The sequence below is a fragment of the Macrosteles quadrilineatus genome, unplaced genomic scaffold (genome assembly GCF_028750875.1).
Source record: "Macrosteles quadrilineatus isolate MER2022 unplaced genomic scaffold, UCM_ALF_1.0 Scaffold_8__2_contigs__length_117827958, whole genome shotgun sequence".
Classification (NCBI taxonomy): Eukaryota; Metazoa; Arthropoda; class Insecta; order Hemiptera; family Cicadellidae; genus Macrosteles; species Macrosteles quadrilineatus.
Window position 1 is genome coordinate 107,241,911 of NW_026542601.1, and position 8,317 is coordinate 107,250,227.

An 8,317-nucleotide genomic window follows, 5' to 3' on the forward strand; every position below is an offset into this window, starting at 1 on the left:
TTACTGTTTAATGCATTGTGAATTATGTACAGTTATTTAATTTGATCTGCATCTTGTTTAAAAGCTAAACCCCCACGTTTATATTAGTTATGGGGGAATCACAATTAAAAGGTCAATAGAACTCAATGCGTAAAAAAAAGAAAATGTTTAACATAACATCTTTAAACATCAATGCTTTGAAAGGTATTCTAGGGAACAGTGAGAAGTAAAGATTGGTAATGCAATAAGAATTGCGATAGGTTTAAACAAAAATGATTAGGATAATTTACGATTTAAATTTCATGCTATATAAAAGGCTTAAACATACAAAGATTTTACCAAACCAAGAAGTTTTCACAGACTGCTACGTCAAAGAAGTAAAAAATAAAATAAAACTAAATATGAAAAAAAACAAAGCAATACAAAATTGCCAGTCCAAACAGCGAACCATGCAAAATATAAATAAATTAGGCATACCTTTTAATATATTGTGCCCAAGCACTACATGATTCGTTAAACATTCAGGCCTTAAAAAATACAACTGCATATGAAATGTGTATAAACATTATTCATTACTTTATTACCAAACATAATACAGGTTGACTTGTTCGAATATATAGGAAGACTTACCTAAAACATACTGAGACGACCTTACCCCTTTGTCTAAGACCTATCTTAGACAGATACAATGATTATAATACTTCTGTCAAGAAAAACGCTGTTCAGTTCATTATTTTTGTGTAGAAGACATATGTCTTATCCCAGTGGATATGTCTTTTTGTTAAGATTGTTCAAATGGATGCGTTTCAAAGTGAAATTCTATATCTTGTGAGAGAGTTATATGTTTCGTCCTTTTTCCTGTGATCGATAACCTCAGGATATGGAATCGGAGCGCTTAATATCACAGATGAAAAATCAAAGAGGTAATATGGCCGAATAAAATTATTTGCGCCCCAATGTATTCTTCTTTGATATAATTTTATACATTAAAATTCTCCAAAGGAAAAAACTCAACGCAGAAGCTATTCAAATCCAGGTTTAAGTACACAGTATATAGTATTTATACAGTACACAATATTTTAGTATCAAAGTGCACGTTCATTTTAAATCGTAAGATGTAAAAACATTAGCTCAGTTTCACTACGATATTGTAGAAATTAAAGTATTATTTTTCTGGCCTTATTTTTATAGAATATCTAACCATATATTTTAAAAGTATACGTAAATATTAATTTTTGTACGTGAAATATTGTGTTTGAATAAAATGTTTCTACTCTTTATTTTGGACAAAGAAAAAAAAAAAAAAAAATTATACTAAAATGCTAACGTAGCAGAGAACATATTAATTTTCTTTTTCATAAAATAAAGTTGAATTCCGTAAAATACAAATTTCAACTTACGTGTTTTTTTTTTTTTTGGAGGTTTACCTTACAGGCCCTGTATGAAAACCATTACATTATTAAAACATATTTTTTTTTACAAAAAAAGTTTTATGATATGAAATTTAATTTTATCATATTATGTTGAACTTTTTATGAGGGTATAACATCATAATATGTTTGGTTCTCTACATGTTTTATATCAACTGTCTTATCCTTCCAAATGTATTACCTTAAATTTCATAGGTTCTACTCAATTATAATAATTTATTTTCTTAAAACTCTTTTTATTTCCAAATTAAGTACGGATCTGCTCATATTAAAAAAAATAATCCTTTGGATATATTAAGTTTACAAAGTCATCTTGACAACTTTTTAGATTTTATTTTCCATCTAAATAATGTCTAAACCGTTGTAACTAATTTTGCTAAATTAGAAGTACGGAACTAGGAAAACTGAAAAAGTATTACCAGAAAGTGAGAAAAGTATCGTCAATAGTATTTCACAACCATCCAGGATCTATATATTGAGATAGGGTAATAAAAGCTAAGGTGAAAAATAAAATTAACTTTTAGCTGTATCAAACGTTACACAGTAGATGGAACTATGCTGGTGACACTATGACACAAATAATCCAGAAACCTAATGTTAGCCAATGCTATAGTCCCAAACAGTAATTAGTGCCATAATTACCCACTGGCATTAAAACCATTATCGGATGTCATAGTATTACGACGTATACAAAATACTATTTAGCGATATAATATTTCGTTGAAGTAGGACAGTGCATTTTAAATTACAGCAAAATGTGAAGAAAAACGAATAAATAAACTTTTCATTTTAAATTGATTATGTTACTGCTTTTTCCAAATGTAATCAAATAAAGATAAAAAATGTAAATATTTTTGTACGAACATACATTATGTTTCCACTATGTAGGTAAAGCTCTCCGACATTATGTTTCCAGCCACCAATGGGAGCGCAAACACAGCTAAAGGGATATAAGAAAACCCTTGGAACTTGTTCCTACTTTATTGACACTACAGCCTAAGGCAACCTATTTACAGGACGTTTTTGGCAAACTTCTCTGAGTTACAATAGTTACAACATGTTTTTTTTTATAAATACTATTAACTTTATCGTAACATCGTTACTGAGTTTTGTATGTAAAATAATGAAGGACTTAATGATACAATATTGTTTAAAATGTTTAAAAGTATTTATAGTTGAGTTTTTATATCCTCAATACTTCCACTGTGATGTTTAAGGATAATAAATAATTTGATTTTGCATCATAAACAATATGTTTCAATACAAGAAAACTGTATATCAAACCTAACAACACCTATTAAATATATATTTCGGAAATTGGTGTTCAAAATTCTTACAACCTTGAATAATGTGGTTTCTGCGAACTTTCGGCGTGAAAATAAGAAATTACCTGATTGTACACTGCACAGCAAAATGCAGTGTAAACTACAGTAATTGACAGAAAACTAATTTTACAATCAGTTTTTTTGCCAGTAAGTTCTCATAACGATATTTTTCTTAGAACCAAACTTAAAATTACATTAATTTGGGTGCTGCCAAAGAACTTAATTTGAAAACTACTTGTAATATTAGAATAATTTTAACCAAATATTGCGAGTATCACACCCAATGATTCTGACTGCAACGGATATTGGCTTTCCGACAGACATGTTTAATATTAGTTTCCGGTTCAGGATGAAAAATCTAAACTCAATATCCGACAAGTCCTGAATAAATAATGACGTGCGAAAGGTAAATGCAATCTGAAGGGAAAATTGTCGAATATTAAATTGATTAATGTTTCGTACTTATCTGGAAATTATTTTTTCTCTAAAAATAATCGTAAATATTTATCATTATGGGAGTAAGTATTGTGAACTATCGTTATTTGAAAATGAATTATACCTTTAGTGTTCGTATCAACGGTCATGGCCTTCTTTTCCTAAGTTTAAAGGTAAATATCAAGGGAAATAAATAATAATTTTAGCATAAATTTACTTTAGAACCATAAGTTTACAAGCCACAAAAACGTTAGCCTATAAAAGGTTATATAGAACATAATGATTTGGAGTGGTTACCACTTATTATTTGCTTGGAAATTTCCTTAGGTAATCCAATTGATAACATTTGGCCATAATAACTTGCCGTATAATAAGTTAAACTATATAATTAGAACATGTAGTTAAGGTTGGGACAATTAAGTAGTAAACTAGTTTTCTTTTATTTATTTTTTTCCACACCTTTAAATCCTGGGACATTGGTTCTAGTCCGGAACCGATTCATACATTACTCCAAGTTAGACCTAAGGGTCGCGGCATTACAATTATTTTACATATCTTGGTCATTACCGGTATTTGAACCCAGGGACCTCAGGTAAAAAGTTCTGCGCTATACCACCAATACAGCCTGCTTCCTAACATGTATTATGTGCTAGCATAATCTAAAGCCCTAGTAACCCTGTCAGCATATTACAATGATGTATTAGCCTGCTTGAATTGATTATTATGAGAACTTTGTAACATATCATACTTGGTTTTGAATGAACATATTAACCTAAATTTTTCAATCGGAAAACATCAGGATATGGAATTAGCTTAATACTACTTAATTAGCTTAATTAGTAAATAATGAAAAGTTAAATTTATTTGAAACAGTCCATTACAAGTCAAACTAGTTATATTGATATAATGCCATATACATTAAAAACTGTATAAAAGGAAACATTTAATGTAAATACATCTTATAATACAAGCTGGTAACTTATTTTATTTGATTTTTTAACACTTTACAGTTTTATCATCGTAAATAGTAAAATATTATTTTTTTTTGTTGCATAAATAAAATTCTGAGAGTTTTTTTAAGCTACAAGTTAACTTTACTATAATTTATTATTATTATTATATTAGAGGCGAAAAATTCTTGTAAATAATAATTATGTTATCTTGCTCCTCTGCTTAAGCTCATTTTGTAAAACACAGCACATGCCTACAGATATATTCCATAACCAAATAGCTTTTAGAGAAAGGTAGCAGGTAACATATTTGTTTTCCTTACATTACACAGATTGTAAGCATAACTTGTTTGGTTGGGATTTGACTATATAATGCGACAACGTAAGTAAAGGAGGCTGAATATGAAACGCCTTATAAATTATTTATATCTTCCTTTCGTAATACATTTTTTATCGTGTTGGATTATGATATTGTTTGACTTTACATTGGTTATAAAAACATGGTTAGGATATGATTTAGGATTTATTAAATAAGTAAACTCCAGAAATCTATGGAAATACAGACAATTTCTGATTAGTTTGTTACTTCTTGCTAAATATTAATATTTGTTTACATTAGAGTTTTAAAATGTCTATAAAGGAGCACATCCTTGAATCAGAAGTATAAGGGGGAAAGTGGTTCGTTAAATGCAGTTGATTCATCTGGTTGATAAAAAACAATTCATAATGTAAAATATGCTTAGAGCTATTCAGTCGTTGCTTATATTTTGTTAAAGAAAAGTCCATGTATATAAGAACAAAAAATAGCACAATAACGATAAAGCTCTCATATTAATAACTATAAACTGCTTAGTGGTGAAATAGTCGCATTTATTCTAACATAAGAATGGAGATTGCTCGTTGAGGAGTGGATTAAATTAACTAATCAGACTACACAATCAAACAAGACTTGTATTGCTTTCTATTTTAAAAAATGCCACCCTGCTGAAAAAGGTTTTATCCTGAAATGAGGAAAGATAAAGAAACACTAAAACTATAATATGATAACCAAAGGTGATCTTAAAAATAAAAATATACATTATACTAAACTTTTCTTTTTGTGGAAACAAAAATGAAATGGAGATATATACTGTAGTTGCCATGGATATTGGTAAATGAATATGTTGGAATATTACTAGAATAATACACTAACAAAACTTAATAATTTAGGCGAGTATTTTTTAATCCAAACAGTAACAAATATATATTTTCTCTTAGTGTTCCACTTGTTAGTACCTTAATATCATTATAGGTATCTACATAGCCTTAATGATTTTCAAAAGCGACTAATGTATGAGTGAATACATCACAATTGTAAATGTAGCGGACTTTGATGTTGCACAAGTGTTGTAAAAGAGTATTTGCTAGCAAATTAACTGTGTGTTTGGAAGAATTTAAAATTTTCATTCAGGTCCACGAAGACTGCTCAGCATCAAATTGCAATGTACTTGCTAACTAACGTTATACGTTATAGACACATTGATCAGTAGTGTTTCAATGAGGTGGTTTCGAGTTAGTTAATCTTTACTACATTTAAAATTCTATGGTGATAGTAAGTTAAATCATTTAAAATATTGTATTTTTCTGCATATTTTTATTTGAACCTAACACAGAAATTTGCAAAAAATCAAGCCTCTCTTTGTGTAATGTCATTTAGATTTAATAATCAGCTGTTTATTACATAAATCAGCTGTAACATTCCTTGTTCGATGCAGAGTCAAATGTAACACATTGCATTCGACATCTTGATATATGTGATGTCGTACTGCTTGGTTTAGTAAATTACAACCATGTACACACATGTGTTATTTGCACCTTAAGTGTGATTTGCTCTAATGAATGTAAAATATCGAGTAATGTTTTTACTTTGCTTTAAAATAATTTAGAATAAAATGAGATAAAGGAAGAAGTAGAACTTTCCCCATTTATAATCGGATTCTTACGCGATTATATTACTTTTTATAAATATTTGAAGAAAGAAACGAATCACGGTTTGTTTGAAATAAGTGGTTGTTGTCAACAACAAATACAATTAGTCAGATAGCAAAATTTAGTGTTAAAAATAGCTTTATACTTTTAAAAACCTTTCTTCTGTGCTTGAGTTCAATAAAAATACACAAGCTACACTTGTTAAGCTGCTTTGACAATCGGTGTAGCAAATACTATCGTTATAGGAAGTCCATCTAAAAGTAGCTAAAGAAGTGAATACTACGGGTTGTTTAAACAATGCAACGATGTTTGTGTTATCTTTACTAAATGATAGTAGATGTTGAGTTCGTTCATATAATTACTGAACTGTATACGAAAAAGGTGAATTGAGTTTGATCTAATTATTCAACATTTTAAAGTTTAAATATGAGAAAACAGCTAAGTTGTTTTCACAGAAGCTATTGCCACCGTAATGTATAGTCCACATTTTACTTCTAGTGATTCCTATGTTGGTTTATGTGGACGTCAAGGAGATTTACTGTATATCAAGTAAAATATAATGCAGCTCAGGTATTTGCTTCAGTAAAGAGTGTTGATACAAATTTGGTTTTAACCAAAAAATACTATTGTATCGTGCTGCAAGGACTGAGTATAACATGTTAGCATTCTAACAAATTAGCTGACTTATCTTTAAACAAGAATATAACCGTTCCAAAAAATCACACAGTACTGATTGATTTTTTCGGGGGGCATTAGGAACAATTTAGTATACTTTACTCTTCCTTTACCAACACATATTTAAATAATTGTTATTCTTTCCTACAGATAACAAACAGACGGGTTTCTATAGACACCAGTCCAGAGAAGGGGGCTTGTCTAAAACTTACGTTTAGCCCTATCAAAACGGTTTTCCCAAATGGTTATGGCCTTATGTGAAATATAATGACGGTATCTTACTTTAGAATAAAGTGTACTGTCAATGATATTGTTAAAGTGATAATTAAATATGCAAATTAGACACATGAGATTTGGTGTGTAAATAGTTTTAATACATTGTATTTAAGCAGTACATTTAACAATACTGTATACAGTGTATTCCATAAATTAAAGTCATTGTAAAATATCTAATTTAAAAACAGGAAACATAAATATAATTAGAAAATCAAAATTTTTCAATAAATAATGTTATATTACATTTGAGATTAGTAAATAATAAGAATATCTGTATTATAACAACGACGCATTTTAAAGTTTTTGCTATTTCCCCAAGCACCTGTAGCAACACTAGATCTCAATAGTTTATGGGTTAATATTGTTCCCATGTAACCTAATGATTTATGAAGCAAATGGTGGTTGTAAGGTCATTTAGGTAGCACTATTAATCATCGATCAAGAACACATTGAGCACTGGAACTACCAATCGTATTCTAGTAATAGATTATAATATAATCTATTACTAGAATACGACTGGTAGTTAGTTAGTTTATATATATTATATAGATATAAATTTGGTACCATTATGCAAGATATTGATATTGATAAACTAATATAAATGTATGCTTTTTCATCCAACCCTAGAAGAAGACCCTGGTATAAAGATTTAAATCGATTACATTCCAAACTTTATGTTATTCTTAGAGAAAGTTGAATGAAACTGTTGTAGGTCAATTGCGTTATATGTTGATTAAATTTAATTTATTAATTTATTTTATCCTAGACTATTTACATTTTACTATAAGAATACCTTATATTACCTTTCCTGTTGCACCAAATAATAATAATCGTTGAACCTAATGTTATTATAAGGGATAGATGTAACATGTTTGAAGTAATATTGTAATGAAAATCCAATCAGGCCACCAGACATTTGCTTGGTCTGTTTTTTATCCATGCTGCGGGAGGTTTTCATACATAATAGAGTAAATGTTGTCGTTATAATTGCAGAGGAATGAAAAGACTTTTATTTATATTTCAGCTTAAATTTATTTTTAACTTTTTTATATGTATAAAACATTACTAAATATTAAGAGCTGTCTAATCATTTAAAGCGTTATACTCGTATGTTCCCCTGAGGATTAGTGCATTGATTAATTCAACATACGGTTTAGTCCTTACTTTAAATACCCCTGGGGTCAAATGTGAATACCCTTATACATGTTAGATAGCATATACATAATTAGGTATGAACATGTTTAAGCTTAATGTTATTGCTATAAAATTATGCTTTAAA